Genomic DNA, 16,356 nt, shown 5'->3' on the forward strand with positions numbered 1-16,356 from the left:
CTTATGTGATATCAATTGCTCTACAATAAAGCACCACGATCTATTCTGCCAAGATTGATGGCCCTCATTGACTTTGGACCCCCTTTTCCCTTCTGACAGTTAATCAAAGGGGTGGATCTAGAAAACGGATTCTCCCCATCCCGATTTGTTTACATGTCACTCTATCATCAATTTCAGACCCCCTCCACTTAAACCATTTATTTCTCACCCCCTCCGAAATCCACCTTCCCTCACTCCTGCCTAAATAATAACTATCAATCTTGTTCTCGCCAATCCAATCCTCCTTTTCCAAGTGTCACATTCCTATTTCAACTATTATATTACCATTAATTATCTATTCCAATAATATAACCATTGCCAAAATTAATGGACCTGCTCCATTAACATATATTTTTCAACAGTAAATTCTCTCGCCCATAAAATAAAAGAAAACCTCGTCCAGTTGTCCTTTCCTCTACTCTTTTGTGATGCTAAGCAACTTAGACTATTTTTGCAACCAAGAATAAATCTAAACAATTTTCAAACATCCAACTCTCAGGTAATTACAGTCTTCTGCTTCATTTCTTTTCAAAATGTCTTCCAGGGTAAATCTAAAGTCGTAGTGGAAAACCTTATGCTTCCCCCTGCAATTGACCTAGATCACCAACCCTTAGTAGATCAACATTATAAAATATCTTAAACCAATTGTGAGTTTTATCTTTACGAACTCCAAAATTGGTTAAAAAAATTAAAAAAAATGATCTCAGTCATGAATTGAGTTTGTAGGACTGCTTCCTACCTCAATTCGTTTTTCTACAAAACCATCATTTCCCAGAATTTGTCTCATGGTACCATTTCAGGTACATACCCATTCAAAGAGCTATTGTTTCTGAGAACAATGACATCTTGTTCACAATTACCCCCAAATCCATATGTCAATTGCTCCAAATCCAAAATTCAGCCTCTTTACATGCCTTCTCTTTAGACTCCCTCATGGAACTCTACAAAAACCTAGCTATGCCCCACAGAGCCAAATTTTTTGAGAAATTTCTACCTGAAAGTGTCCAATTGCCAAAAACAAACCTGCCTTACCCATTCTTAATGTTTTCAAAAATGACAAAACAAAATATTTCTATAGTTTCTTGTTTGTCAGGCTATCAAACTGATCAATGGGTTAATGAAGAAATTATAGGTTCTCTATCAGTGTTCTCAGGAGGAGAAAATCCTTCAGTTCTTTTTCATTGTAGTGAATTCTTAGCAGAGGTCATCAATGGAAAATTTCTTAAATTTTCTACTGAAGGATTTTTCAAGCACGCTTCAGTCTTAATTTACTTGTTCTTATTTCATCAAGTAGATAAATTTCAATTTCCACTACAGAAATTAGATGAAAAGGGAAATGCACCGTTTGTGATTCATTGGACTTCCTTGGTAAGGAATAATACCATTGAATTCACATTTAGTGATTATATGCATCAATTTTTATACAGATTTTCTTGCCTACTTAACAGTGATGTTGAACCTATAATTGGACCTGAGATTAAGAGAATTCTACATCTCAATGAACAAACAAAGACATGTGACTAGTACCTGTATCAAAACTACACCGAGATCATAGTGTATCGATGTGAATTTCCTTCATATAAATTTCCTAATTTTGTTCCAATAAGGATTTTTTCATTAGAGTATATTAGGAAAATAATAAATATTGATGAGCTACACTTTGTGTCAACTAAAAGGAAATCGCAGTTTAAGATCAAAACACAGGTTGGACCCTTCATTTGTAATGCAAGGGCAATAAAAAAGGGAGCATATCTCCTCCTTAAACAAGTGAAATTTAAACTCAGTTTTACTTGGTCATATGATCCTTTAGGAATTGTCTCAAAGCTAAGAGTAGAGTAGAAAACTACTCCTTATACTCACACTCCTAGACCTGAAATTGAGAAATATATGAATCAATATGAATGACAAGAAAATACATTGCAAGAAGTAGAGGAACATGTACTTTCTTCTACAACATCACAAACTCCAGTGCCATTTGAAAAGTAGGATAAAAGACTAAGGGAAATTGTTTCCTCTCTACACTCAAAAATTCAAGGGAAAGAATTCTAGATATACAGAAAGACGCATAAAATTAATCCAACAAAAGAATATTTGAAGGAAGAAATATTTAACAGGTCCTTATGCTACTACCTTCCTTCGAAATGAAGAAATATTTATAGGGTCACCAACATCTTTAGCTTCTCAAGATCCAATGGAAACATCTCAATCAAGAGAATTAGCCCATGATCAAGTTGAACCATGTATATTTGAGACATATAAGGAAATAAAAAATAAGAATGAATCTTGGAAGCTACAACTGATTCTCAGTTATGGAAGCAAACAACATCATCACAACACCAACTTCTCTCTTCTTTTGGTACTGAGAAAGGAAAAATGCAAATATCTATCCTTGAAGCCAAAGTTCCTTTTCGTAAGACTGAAGATGACTACAAAAAATCCATTTTTTGTTTTAACTTTGATCAAATCCATCCTATTGATCAAATGGATTTGCATAAACAAACTGATGAAAGGATGTATTCTACTCTAACAAATTCAACAATGGAAACATTTAGACTCTAGACTTCAGTTGACAATATTAATTCAATTAAAATTAGAAAATCTATCCTCTTTAGAAAAAAACACCAAGATAAAGTATTTAGAGGATTTGGTGATTAAAGTGGGATATGATCGCAGTAATGTAAAAGTTGTTGAGGAGATAATTAAAAGATTTTTTTTTTATTGCAGCATTAAAGAAGCAACTAAAACTTCCATATACTGAAGATCCACAAATAAAGGAAGTTAGTCAACTAGGAAACGAAGAAGAATATATGTTCAAAATCATCATTGAACAAAACGGACAGATTAAGGAAATGGAGACAGAAATAGAAAAGCTGCTAAAAGAGAAAGAACAATAATCAACTCAATTAGGAGTTATTCCTCTAACAGTAGTTCCAATCATAGGTATATCAACAACAAGGGATTCTACTTCAGCAACTACTACAACAGTGGAGACACAGTCAACAAATACATCAACTGAATTAATCATAGCTATGGAAGATTTATCTATCAGAGGGTAGGAGATTGAAAAACGGAAAGCTCGACTTAATAATCTCCACGAACAAAAATAAAAAATTGATAATGTGTATTTGTGAGAGCTTTAGAAAACTCACAGATTAACTTAAAGGATTTAGTTTCTAGATAATGAATCTATTATTGTACAGACAATTACACAAGAAAAGGAGAATATCTGGGTAGAGATTAATGAAGCAATCACTGAAATTTGGCCTTCAATTGAAATTATTTTCGAGCAAGAAGGTTTGGTGTAGAAATCAAAAGAAGTCATAAAAGATGTAAAGGAAAATTTGGGACATAAACTAGTTGAAGCTACTGCCTTTGTAAGAATTTTAAATTCAAGTATAAAAGACGAACTAGAAGAATATGAGATTTCAAATAGAACTAAGACAATTCTTGAGGTAAGACGAGTTCTTACTAAAATAAATTTAATGCTACAGTTAGAAAATAAAAGTCATAACCTACAGGCCAACATTCAAAATTTCCACATAAAGTTCAATATACTGCATCAAAAAGGACCTCTAGGTTTAAAGGGGATCGAAGATAAATTAGTTAATCTTTATGATTATCAACAAAATTTATATTCCATAGCAAGAGATAAATCCAAAATTTCCACCATAAAGGGAACTATTATAGGGAAGGCTTTAATGGAAGGTTGTAACTTCAACTTATTTATCAAACATGAAATAAAACATTTGTTTATTGTCAATACCACTTTCCAGAAATATACCAAAGTGGATGAAACTTATAGAAAGTCAATCAAATTTTCCATCCAAGATGAAGAAAGATGGGATAAATTATGTCATCGTCTTGAGTAAACAGATATTAATCTTCAACAGCAAAGAAACAACCTTTTCAGTCCAAGTCATCAACAAAATCCTCAAAATAAGTGACAGAAAGCTTTAGTAGTTTAATTTTCCTATTTTCTTGTACTATTTTTGTAAACAATTTTCTTAGATATTTCGTAAAGAATTCTTGATATTTTAATCAAGATATTTTGAGGAAAATTGTATAAATACTTCATATATCGAAGTACAAAGGATTGAACCCTTGTGATAATCTACCAAGAAAAATTGTACTCATCTGAAGTTTTCTGAATTTAATGAAAGGATTCTAAATATTCCTCAAAGCAGTTGTGTTCTTGTGAGTTATCCGTTGTTATTTTGTTTCATATTGTAAATTCTGCATATATTTAATTTTGAAGTAAAAAATATAGGTAAGATAAGGTTGAGTATCAACCTATCTGAAATCCCCTATGAAGTTATAATATATTACAGGGATTAGTTTATTGGATTGTTTGTCTAAAATAACTCTACATCTTTAAATTGTCACTTCTTCATCAATTTAAATATATTTTTTTTGGGTTGTAAACATTGGTTACATGCATCTTTTCCATATAGTTAATTAAATAATCTGTCCGATTTTTGATAGTCCATAGACACTTTGATTTCTACCTTACAGATCTCTTTTAAACAAAATTTATGTCAAGAGGTGGAGAACCAACCCTTTTATTATATCATGATTAATTAAGAGTCAACACATGTTTGAATTATTTTAGAACATTGGGCATCCAAACATTTTAAAAAACCAAAACAATATTTTGGATGCTTTGACATAATTTCTAACCTGGAATTATCTTTGAAGGTACAACAAAAGTTATGTTAATTTAGGGTTTTCTACCCTAGAAGGCAACCCTTAGTTTATATGAGGGAATTCTAGTGCGACTGTGTATTATTATTTTGAGAGAGTGAGAGAGGGGGAGGAGGAGGAGGAGGAGGTTGTATGAGATAGAAGAGGAAATTATAACGGATCTGTTGTAGGTTGTATCTCTTCATTTTGTTGGATAATATAAAAGGAACGACTGGTTGTTTCTCTATGGATGTAGCCCAAATTGGGTGAACCACATATATCTGTGTCTCTCTTATTTTATGCATTTTTGTATTTGTGTTTCTACAATATTTTATGTATTTCATTGCTCCCTTAATTAACTTCTAACACTTTCCCCTAGACTTCAATCTCAATTCAATATTTAAAAGGATTCAAAGTAATCTACATTCCATTGATTTTTAATGAATTCATGTGCTAAGGAATAATAACACTAAGTTGGATTATTTAACCAACCTTAGCTTTTGTAATGTAGAGGGAACATTCAATATCAATGATTGGGAGTTTCCTGCCCCCACTTGATGAGAATGAAAGCACTTTCTCATCTATGCAAGCATCACATAGTGACACAAGAGGTTATGTCTAGCATTGTGTTGACAAATGGCACGGTGGCAGTTCAATATAACTCAATTATGAAATAGTTTGGTTTTTTCTTCCCTCTCCCAATGGTTATAGTGATGTACATTCTAAGTCATGGCAAATGAAGGAGGAAGTTAAATATTGTGGTACAATAGATGGTAACTATGATGTAGCCCCGCCATTTGGTTTACGTGGTGGTTCTTCTAAAGCATAAATTTTGGGACTCTGTTGAGGCGAGGCTCGTGGATTTTGAATGGATGTAGTATTCTCTTTGCTTGCAATCAGAGGAAAAAATTACATGAATATAGTTTTTGATATTTAGCATTTAAGGATTGTTTAGCTTGTGGGGATTTCTATGGATTACAAGGAAAATATGATAGTGCATGCCTAGTTTGTTCAATGGAAAATCCCATAATTTCCCTCTTTGATGTATCATACCTTCAAAATAGTGTGGATCAACTAAAATTAAAGTACCATATACTATAAATACAACTAAGATCATATCTAATAAATTTTATAACAAAAAATGACACATGACTTTAACTAACAATACATGTAGAAGGAGGGCTGGTAGGCGCCAAGTTCAACTAACAAGAAAATTCATGATAAATTATAAAATGAAAGCATGAAAAATCACTTTAACAAAAAATACATGTATAAAGAGGGGTGGCAAGTTTTGGGTTGCAATAACATGACAATTCATAATAAACTATACAACTGAATCATGCCACATAACTTTAACTAATAATACATGTAGAAAGAGTAGTGGCAAGTGTTGGGTGGGTTTTGTTGGCAAGGGGCTGCTAGTGTACCTTAGAGGACAAGTAGAATTATCTTCTTCCCAAAGTTTGACCAGAGCCTCTAATAACCAAGCAAAGCCTTATGTGGTGCTACAAGGAATTGAACAAGTGGCTTCACTTAGTATTCACAAATTAATCATTATGAGTGACTCTAAACTCACTATTAAACAATTTCATTTTGAATTCTCCCCTGTAGACTTTAAGATCAATTTAATATTTAAAAGGATTCAACATAATCTAGGTTCCATTAAGTTCCAATAAATTTGTGTTCTAAAGAATAATAACATCAAGGTGGATTCTTTAGCCAACCTCACCATTTACAGTGCAAAGGGAACATTAAATATCAATGATTGGGAGTATCACTCCCCATTTGATGACAATGAAACAACTTGGTAATTTATGTAGGCATCATCTAGTGACACAAGAGGCCATGTCTAGGGTTATGTTGACAAATGGCATTGCAACACTTCGATATAAATCAATTATTCAATACTTGGTTTTTTTTCCCATCTCGCCCAATGGTTATGGCAATGTACATTCCAAATCATGGGAAATGAAGGAGGAATATCATTATGATCATAAAATAGATGGTAACTATGATGCAAACCCTCCATTTGGTTTATGTGGCATTTCTTCGTAAGCATAAAGCTTGGGACTCTGTGGAGGCGAGGCTCATGGATTTTGAATGGATGCAATATCCTCTTTTCTTGGCATCAAAGGAAACAATTGCATGAATATAGTTTTTGAGATTTAGCATTGTAAGGATTATCCGGCTCGTGGGGATTTCTATGGATTACCAATGAAATATGACAGTGAATGCCTACATTGTTGATAGAAAATCCAATTATATGTATACCAACATAGAACAATCTTAACTCTGTATTTACCAAGAGATGAGAGGGATCAAATGTCTCAAGATGCAAAACTTGAGGAAAGGTTTGCACCTTAAGTGATTTGATTCCTCTTACTTCTTGATACATCTGGAGTTAAGATGAAACTATAATGGTTTTAACCAATAGATATAAAAAAATTAACTATATATATAGCTCAATCTGCATATTGAAATATTTGATTTATCTTATATTAATTTAAATTTTTTATTAATAATTTTTAAATATTATATATAAATTCCATATGAAAAATGGAATAAATTACACTTTTCTAGATGGATAACATAATAAATTATACATCTCTCTCACCACTGAAATTTTTTCAACTTCCTCAGATTATCAAGGTTGAAGGGAAAAATATGCTCTCGACCACTCTATAGCATCAAGTAATGATTCTCATCACAACTGGTTTGGTAAACTAATTACAATATATATATATGTATATATATAGAGTCAAGACTATGAACCTTTAGATGACAAGTTAACTTTGGCATGCCATGGGCAATATCGATGATGTTAATGCCATGTTCGTTAAACCTATAATTGCTGAGATTGACATAAAAATAATGTGAATTCATCACAACATAAACGAATACGAATTCTTTAATTACAACCACATAACAATACGTTATTCTTTGTTATTTAAATAGTATTATTTTTATCGCAATCTAAACAGAATTATTGTTATCAAGCCAACAAGATCAAATATACGAAGAAGGTGAATGGGAAACAACGAAGACAATTATTATGGATTTTTGGTTATTATGGTTTAACATTGATCTTACATGGTACATTCATTTGCACGACTCTTACTGCCTCATATGTAAACATTAGTCATCGAACCTCGGGGATGAGCTTCATCAAGACAGGATGAGCTTCACTAAGCCATGTCTACAGTTTCAGCTTTCAATGATAGACCCTACGAAGTCAGACTTCGGGACCGGTTGATGAAGCAAATTTGTTTGATGACAATGCCGACATGATGGGTGGCGGGGGCACTGGCGGAGCTGGTGGCAAAGGCGCTGGCACACATCGTGTCGGTGGGGAATCCCACATTGATTTTTCCACGTATCGGATTTTTTATGAGAGCAAGGAGGACGAAAATAAAACTTCCTGATTGGTTAGGGTGAACAGTGTTTTGCCCACCCTAACCCGGCAGAGGAAACACCTATCAACATAATTAACCAGTGAATAAAAATGAAAAATACGGAAATATAGTAATGAAATATATACATAACATTATATATTACATATTAAATTGTTAATATGTTTTTTTTTTTTAATTATTATGGTGTTTTACATTTTATTTCTAACGATATATTAGAATTGTATTTAGATTAATGATATTTAAGATATGGGAAATGCTATCATGTCAATTAAGTTTATTTTAAAGTAAATGAAAGGTATGATTATTAATCTTTCAAAATACAATTTTCATGAATAATGTATTAAATATTAATAAATTTAATTTAAATTTGTATTTATTAAGTATAACTAGATTTTTAAAATTATTTTATTACTATTTAATATGAAAAATTTTAATATATAATATAAAATTAAATGACAAATTCTTTTTTATAATTTACAAAGATTAATCTCTTTATCTTTTTTAATATATTTAAGTCTTATTCATTTTTGAAATTTCAAATTTATGCTTATCATACTTAGATAGAGTTTCATTATAAGTTATTTTAAAAATAGTCATAATCATTTAAAGTCAAGGAAGGAGATGTTGTAGGGAATACTGCAGCGTAATATCTTCAACAAAAATGCTATAAAAGAAAGAGAGAGGAGAATTTCATAAAGAAAATGGGAAATTTTCAATAACTTAAGTACACCATTTGATTTTTAAAATATGAAACAAACGATCTACCAAAGCGAAAATTCAGAATTAAAAAATAAATAAATTAAATATTCAAAAAAGTAATTATAGATTAAAAGTTAAAAAGGGAAAAAAAAATAATGGTATATTATATATTTCTAATGAAAAGAGTTCCAAAGGAATGGGGTTTTAGGGCTTCGTTTTTCCCTGTTCTCTCTCGATCCAGGATGGAAGCCAGCTAGCTTAATTATTCTGATGACCCTTATTATGGTTATGAAATTTGGTGTTCCCCTCCTATTTTAGCCTCCTTGTCAATTTTGATGCTGTCACTATGCCAGACCTAGACCATTGATCCAACACATCATTTTGTTGACACTTCTTGTTGTCCCTCGTCGTCTCCCTCCACTTTCCCACCTCTCAACCTTCATGCCCATCTCCAATAACACTCTCGGTATGCTGCCCCCTTCCCCTTTATTGTTCCATTTAACTGTCTACTTGTAACCCTCGTGTTGTCTACCATGAACTCTCCTCAACATCATCTATTCGACATTTTCGACAATGCTACATCGCTTTTTATGGTATCCCCTTTATATTTTCCTTCCACAACTGGATTTCTGTGCGATATACTTATGGGGGAAATGCTCTACGGTCACTATTCTTTGATTTTTCGATCACCATCCTCGATACCACCTCAGAAAACTACATTGAAATACAAAAAAAAATGTGTCAAGAAGAATCTAGTTCAGCCAAGCTTATTCCTTGGAGTAGATATCAAATAGAATGACATTTCCAAGATGGAAGAAGCCACAATTGTGGGAAGGTTTTTAAGTAAAAGGATGGACATCGATGTTATGTGATATTGGACGACAAAACATTTCACTCTGGCTATATGGTACTCACCCAGATGCATAATCTTGCTAAAAGGGTGGTTAGGGTGGATTAATTGTTAAGGGATTATGCGAATACACTTCTTTCTCAAAAAATGGTTGGTGTAATTTGATGCCCATTCTGAGTGACTCCCAGTGGTCCCCATTTATGTAAGACTTCTTGTGCTCCCCCTAAAATATTGGTTTGAAGAGGTATTCCAAGAAATTTGGAACATCCCTGGCTTTTGTTATGATGTGGATTTTTCTTTGAAGGAATCGAGTTATAATGTGATGCCTCAAATTTTTCTCATACTTAGTCTAACATCGAGTATTCCTGATTCTATTACTATTACAACAAACATAAAAATGCACAAGCAAGTCCTCAACTATGAAGGCATCCCATATAAATTTTCTAGGTGCCATTCATACGAACACCTAAAGAGAATTTCCCTAGTGGTGAGCTGAAGAAAAAATGAGTTCAAAACCTGCATATGAGAAACTTTGTAAGGAATATATCCATGGACACTGCATATGACCCCAACAATAATCCATATGGTAAAAATCACAACCTCATGGAAACCTTTCAAGGAACTCCAAGCACAACAAAGGTAGTGCACATAGACGGCTATATTGTCACTTTGGAGGAACCCATGGGAGATGTGCATCTCGGTGTCATAGCTGACACAAACTCTTCTTTGGGTATGTTCCATACTTGAAGCCCTTCCCATGGTTCATTTTTTTATGCTTTCTCTCTATGTAGTTTCCCCCCTTTAGATCTACTAAATATTTATGTTTCCCTCCCTTCTCTCTCTATTGCCTTTCCTCCTCCTTCCCCTATTACCCCCATTTCTCTTATTAAGAAGATTTCCCTCCTGTCAAAGGATTCTTTTCCTCCTCTCCCTTCAGTCTCTCACAACCACCATCAAAATCTCTGCTCTCTTTCCTCTCATTCAATTGAGGATAGTCTTTAGAAAAGGAATTTCATCCTTGAAATTGGAGGGGGTCTACAATCAATTGATACCTTATTACCTCTGAGCTCAAGCAGGGGGCGAAAATCACATATATCCCTTTCCAAGGAGAAAGCTTTCTTGGAGGTGAAACTTGGGAAGAAATGGTATATTATTGGGGATCTTAAAGCAGTTAGCTCTAGAAGAGTTTCCAAATGAGACTTCTATCACAAAATATTCATTTGTTTACCAACCCCTCAAAATAACTAGCATTGAAGAGGCTTATTGTATAGCATCATATTATCATTTTGTAAGAAAAAATGATTAAAAAACTAAAGGTTGAATCTTTCCTATCCCCTATCCTTTCAACCTGGTCCTTTCACCATATTGATTCTCAGGACAAATCAAGTGGACTCGCCATGAGTTGGAACTTAGATTTTCTAAATTATTCCTTGGCTTGGGCACCGATCTGATGTCTTACTACTTACTTCACTATCAAAGATGATGTTTTTCTCTTCACTCTAATGAATATTCATGGTACTTATGGGGATAGGAAATTATTTTGGGACAACATCTTTAGGCACCCACGTTTTGACTTGGATATCATTTTTCTGTGGGGTGACATGAATTTATCTTTAGGGAAATTTAAATTTTGGCATGCCTGTGCACACCTAGACCCAATGGTGCATTATTTTGTGGCGAAATTGAAATATTAGGCCTAGTGGATGTCCTCCTGACAAATATTTTCCCTACTTTGATGAATAATAGGATTGGCCCTTCTGATATTACTAAAAGACTTGATCTCTTTCTCATCTCAAATTTTTTCTAGACCAACCTTTCAATATTCGTCAATGAGTGGATCTCGGAGATGGACTTGACCACCAACTTGTTATCATAGATATGAATCCTTATGTACAAAATATTTCAGGACCTTTCAAATTGAATTCTAGCTAGCTTGATCATGCTTCTCTTAATCAAAAAATAAAGGCCCACTAGAACCCCTATGATCCAACTCAGGGAACATCCCCTATGATTTAATTTTAGGGGAACTTAGAAAGGAAAAAAAATACCATCTCTCTCTAGGCCAAGGAAAATAAATGTCATGACAAGAGATATTTAATTGAAATTGAGGAAAATGTGAAGGTCCCCCTTCTAAATTTGGATCACTCCTCTCTCTCTGAGGATCAATTATTGATACAAAATCTCTTGAAGAAAAAAAAAAATATCCCTACTCTTGGTTAAGGAGAAGGAATGACATTTGAAAAGTAGGTCCCTTTGCGTGAAGGTCAGGGATGAGAACACAAAATTATTTCACTAGATAACAAACCATAGAAAGTTTATAAAAACCATCTGGGAAATAAATAAAAAAGATGGATTAAAACCAACCTCATTAAAGGATATCTCAACACAAATAATTTGTTATTTCAATGATATCTTCAAATTGTTGGGAAGATAAAACGTTCACAAGATACCACAAATAATAGCGTACCTTCCTAGATTCATTTAGGAGGATGATAACATAGATATTACAAATAAGATTTCAAAATAGGAATTGGAGGTTGTCCTTCATAGATTCGAAAAAGAAAAAAGTCTTATCCTTGATGGCATGTCTAATTACATTTACCTAGAATGCTTCAATTTCATAAGGAATTATCTATTGTTGGTTGTGGAATACTCTGGATGGAATATGATGATTCTAGCCTCTTTCAACTCCACCTTTCTCTCTCTGATCCCTGAATATGATAATCCAATTTATTTTGATCAATTCCATGCCACCTCTCTCTGCAATACTATTTACAAGGTCATCTCTAAGATTATTTTTCTCTAAGATTATTGTTCTCTAAGATTATTTGTCTCTAAGACTATTTTTCTCTAAGATTATTATTTTTCTTTTAGACCATATTTTAACAGGACAGTGTGGCTTCCTGAAGGAACGAAAAATTCATGAAGTTATTGGGATAGCTCAATAAATATTTCACTCCTTTCATACTAGAAAAAGTGTTGTTATATGTAAAGTGGAACGTTCTAAGGCGTTTGACAAGGTGGATTGGCTATTCATAAGATTAATTCTCCTACATTTGGTCTTTTCTTCCTCCTTTGTTTGTTATATATATAGTAGTATTAGTCCAAAATCCATGTCCCTTTTAAACAATGGATTGAATTCCCCCTTTTCCAATCCCGAAGATAACTAAAACAAGGTTTTCCCTGTCCCCTCTCCTTTCATGGATTGTGGACAAATTCCTTAGTCATGCCATCATTCATGTAAAAAATTGTACCTTATTAAAGGTATTTAGATCTGTTTGGATTAATATATCATGCATCTTCTTTTGGTGTATGATATCATTCTTTTTATAGAAATGGATGTGGGTATTCTCCAAGTGATGAATAGTATTTTTGATTTATTCTCTCTGACCACTAGTATGATAATTAACTGTCTAAATTCATCCTTATCAGAAATTCCCTCACGGAGGAGGACATCATTTATGTCTCTAGGATCTTCTCTGTCTCTAGATCTCCTATAAGAAATCTTATCAAATATCTGGGGTTCTATATAAAATAAAATCGTTATACAAAATAGGATTGGCACTATCTCATCACAACAACTGAACTTTGAATTATGCAATTGTGCCACAGATGAATTTATAGAGTGGGTAGGATAATTCTTTGCAAGGAAATAGTTGATCCAATTCCTATCTCACGTGCTTCGGTTCCTTTGTGAATATTACACAAACTAAATACATATCTTTAAGATATTTATGGGCAATGGAAAAGGATCGACACCCTTTTTCACTTATAGCATGGCCTTCCATAACTATCCCCACGCAATAGGGAGGTTGGGGTTTAAAAAATCTCATTTGGTTCTCCAAGGCACTTGCTACTTAGGGGGTCTGGAAGTTAATTCAGGGTATTGGGATGTGGGCGCAAGACATATCAAAAAAATATATATTCCCTTCTTCAATTCCAGATTGAATTCATACTCCTAAAATTTTTATAACATATGGATCGTTGTTTTGGAAAGCTCTTAAAAAAATTTCTTCAATCATCCCACAAGGAATATGGTGTCTCTCACATCCTATCTTACCAACTCGTCCAAGCTTTGCACACTTTTTTAATCTTCTTCTTGAGTGTGGAATCTACTCATATGGGTCATTTGGGCCACTAAGCTTGTAAACAATCTATTGACCTTTTGTTAGATGGAGATATAGTTGTAGAAGGGAATAGTTACATTGAAACTATTTCCCATAATATAGTATCTCTCCCAGATTATGAACACTCTGATTTGGTCTAATTCCCCCTTGAGTATCTACAATCCCAAATTTGCTTATTTGTCCCTAGCCCATCAACCTCTATCCCACCTCCTACCTACTGGGAAAAAAAGATTAGGAAACAAAATTTTCCACCAAAAAGAAAATTATTCATGTGGTTTCTCCTAAAAAATAAAGCACCAATGTGGGATATCATACATAAAATTTCCTTCTTTGGACCTCGTACATTCCTACTCTATGTAGAAAATGTTGAGGACATCCAACATCTTTTCATAAATTTTCCTCTTACTAACATAGCTTGAATTAAAGTTCATAAATATATTGGTAACTCACATCAATAGAATGATGTCTCTGTGGATATGTTTCTAAAAAAATGGTTGGAGAGGAAACCTCCTAAAATCATTCAATCTCTCCCTCTAATTTTATGTTGGGGAATATAGCTAGAATGAAATACCTCCATTTTAAAAAATAAGGGATCATGTTTTCTCAGCGTGTTTATCAATGGGTTGGCTTTATTTGCATCTATTTTGAAACCTCTTTCCTCTACTCAAATTTAGAATAGAAATTAAATGGTAATCCTCAAAGACAAACCCTCGGAATACTTTGATGGGGCATCACAACAAACTCTTGTTATAGGAGGCTCGAGAGGGAGCATTTGCCTGACTCTCATATTTTCACTTTCTCTTGTAACAATGGACATGCTTCAAACAGCTATGAAAATGTTTTCACTCTAAAATTTCTCATGTAGATTTCTTCTTATCTTCACCTCAATGAGCATCATATTTATTGAGTAGCCTTGGTTGTCATCAAATCCGTGAAAGGATCCTACAAGCTAAATAATTACACCCTCGTTCCACTATATCAAGATGTGATTAATAAAACAAAATAATTTTATTACATATCTTTCTCACATATCTATAGGGAACATAACCAATTAACTGATCAAATTTTGAAGAAAATATTGGCATAGGATAAAGGAAAGTGGGAAATGCACAAAAATCATGAAGGCAACATCAAGATCCACCAACTATGCCCATGGGCATAATTAGCACATAAATATTCATCCATAACTCTCAAGACTATCAACTTGTCTTATTTTATGAAGTATATGTCAATTGTTACATCGATACTTTTTCTCTATAGATTAATATATTTTTTATGGTCATTTATGGGAAAATAGAGAATCAACATCAATTTTTCTTTATTATTCGATACAATTTAATTTATATATTCCATGATATTTAACACACTTTCTCCTCACTGATACCTTCCTCTATCACAAGATGTTTGGTCCTATATAATTGGTTTATCAATATATTTAGTGATTTTGGATTAACAACAAACTTGTTCTTATCCATTAGGAGGTATACAAAACAGATAATATCAACTCATGTGCACAACTACATATCTTGTAACTACTCACATAGGAACAAAGGATGGATATGGAATTCAATATTGGCCTTTTTTTTTTCTATAGATCACTATAATTTTGATAGTCTTTTCTTAGAAAATAGTTCTCAACATTACCCTTTCTTATTACATGCAACAATGTAAGTGGAACAAATTCAGTGCTATTTCATTTTGCATGCCCCTCTTTGATATTTCCTCTATTGCTAGAAGTTTGATGTTTAACAATTTGGTTATAAATATATTCCAAGATCTAAGAAGAAAATGTGTTATTCTCTATTTGGTCCTATACACAGAACATAAAACTCAACTATTTGCACATCTTCCTATGAATCTGATATACTTTTGTAACTTATTCATAGGATAAAACTTTATCTTTTTGATATAATGTTCAAACTATTGAATATAGTAGACCATAACTTTTTTTTAGGCCAAGGGGCCCTTTTGAATTTCGTGGCATATACTACATATGTATCTTATTTATGTGAACAAAATAAGTGCTTTTTTCTACATTAAAAAAATATTATATATTTATAGCAAAACATTAGAATATAAAAAAAATGTTCTTTTATATAATTATAAATACTATTAATTTAAATTTATGTTTTATTTGGACTTAAGAAAGATCAATATAATCAAATTTTTTGAAGTATACTTTTATTAATCATTTAAATTTATCTTATGTATTAATTTATTTCTTAGGATGGTTATGATTAAAGTTTATTAAAATGGATATGGTTTATAAATCTTAAAAAGATAAGAGAATTACCTTAAAAAAATAGCATTTTATTTATATGCTTCAAAAATATCAGGAAAAACATTTAAGGATTACCAAATTAAATCATAAAAAAATACTTTATTAAATTTGATCTGTGTCAATACTTGATATATCAATGCTTAAGCTAATTATATGATATCATCATAAATATAAGTAGAGATGCAATTATCATTTATTATTATTATTATTACACCTTCTGCATATGTAGTATTTTTTTTTGTTAATGTTGTACAATCAATTACAGAT

Source organism: Pinus tabuliformis, chromosome 6, assembly GCF_031772625.1.
Source record: "Pinus tabuliformis cultivar Carrire ecotype Pingquan chromosome 6, CPIR1, whole genome shotgun sequence".
NCBI lineage: Eukaryota > Viridiplantae > Streptophyta > Pinopsida > Pinales > Pinaceae > Pinus > Pinus tabuliformis.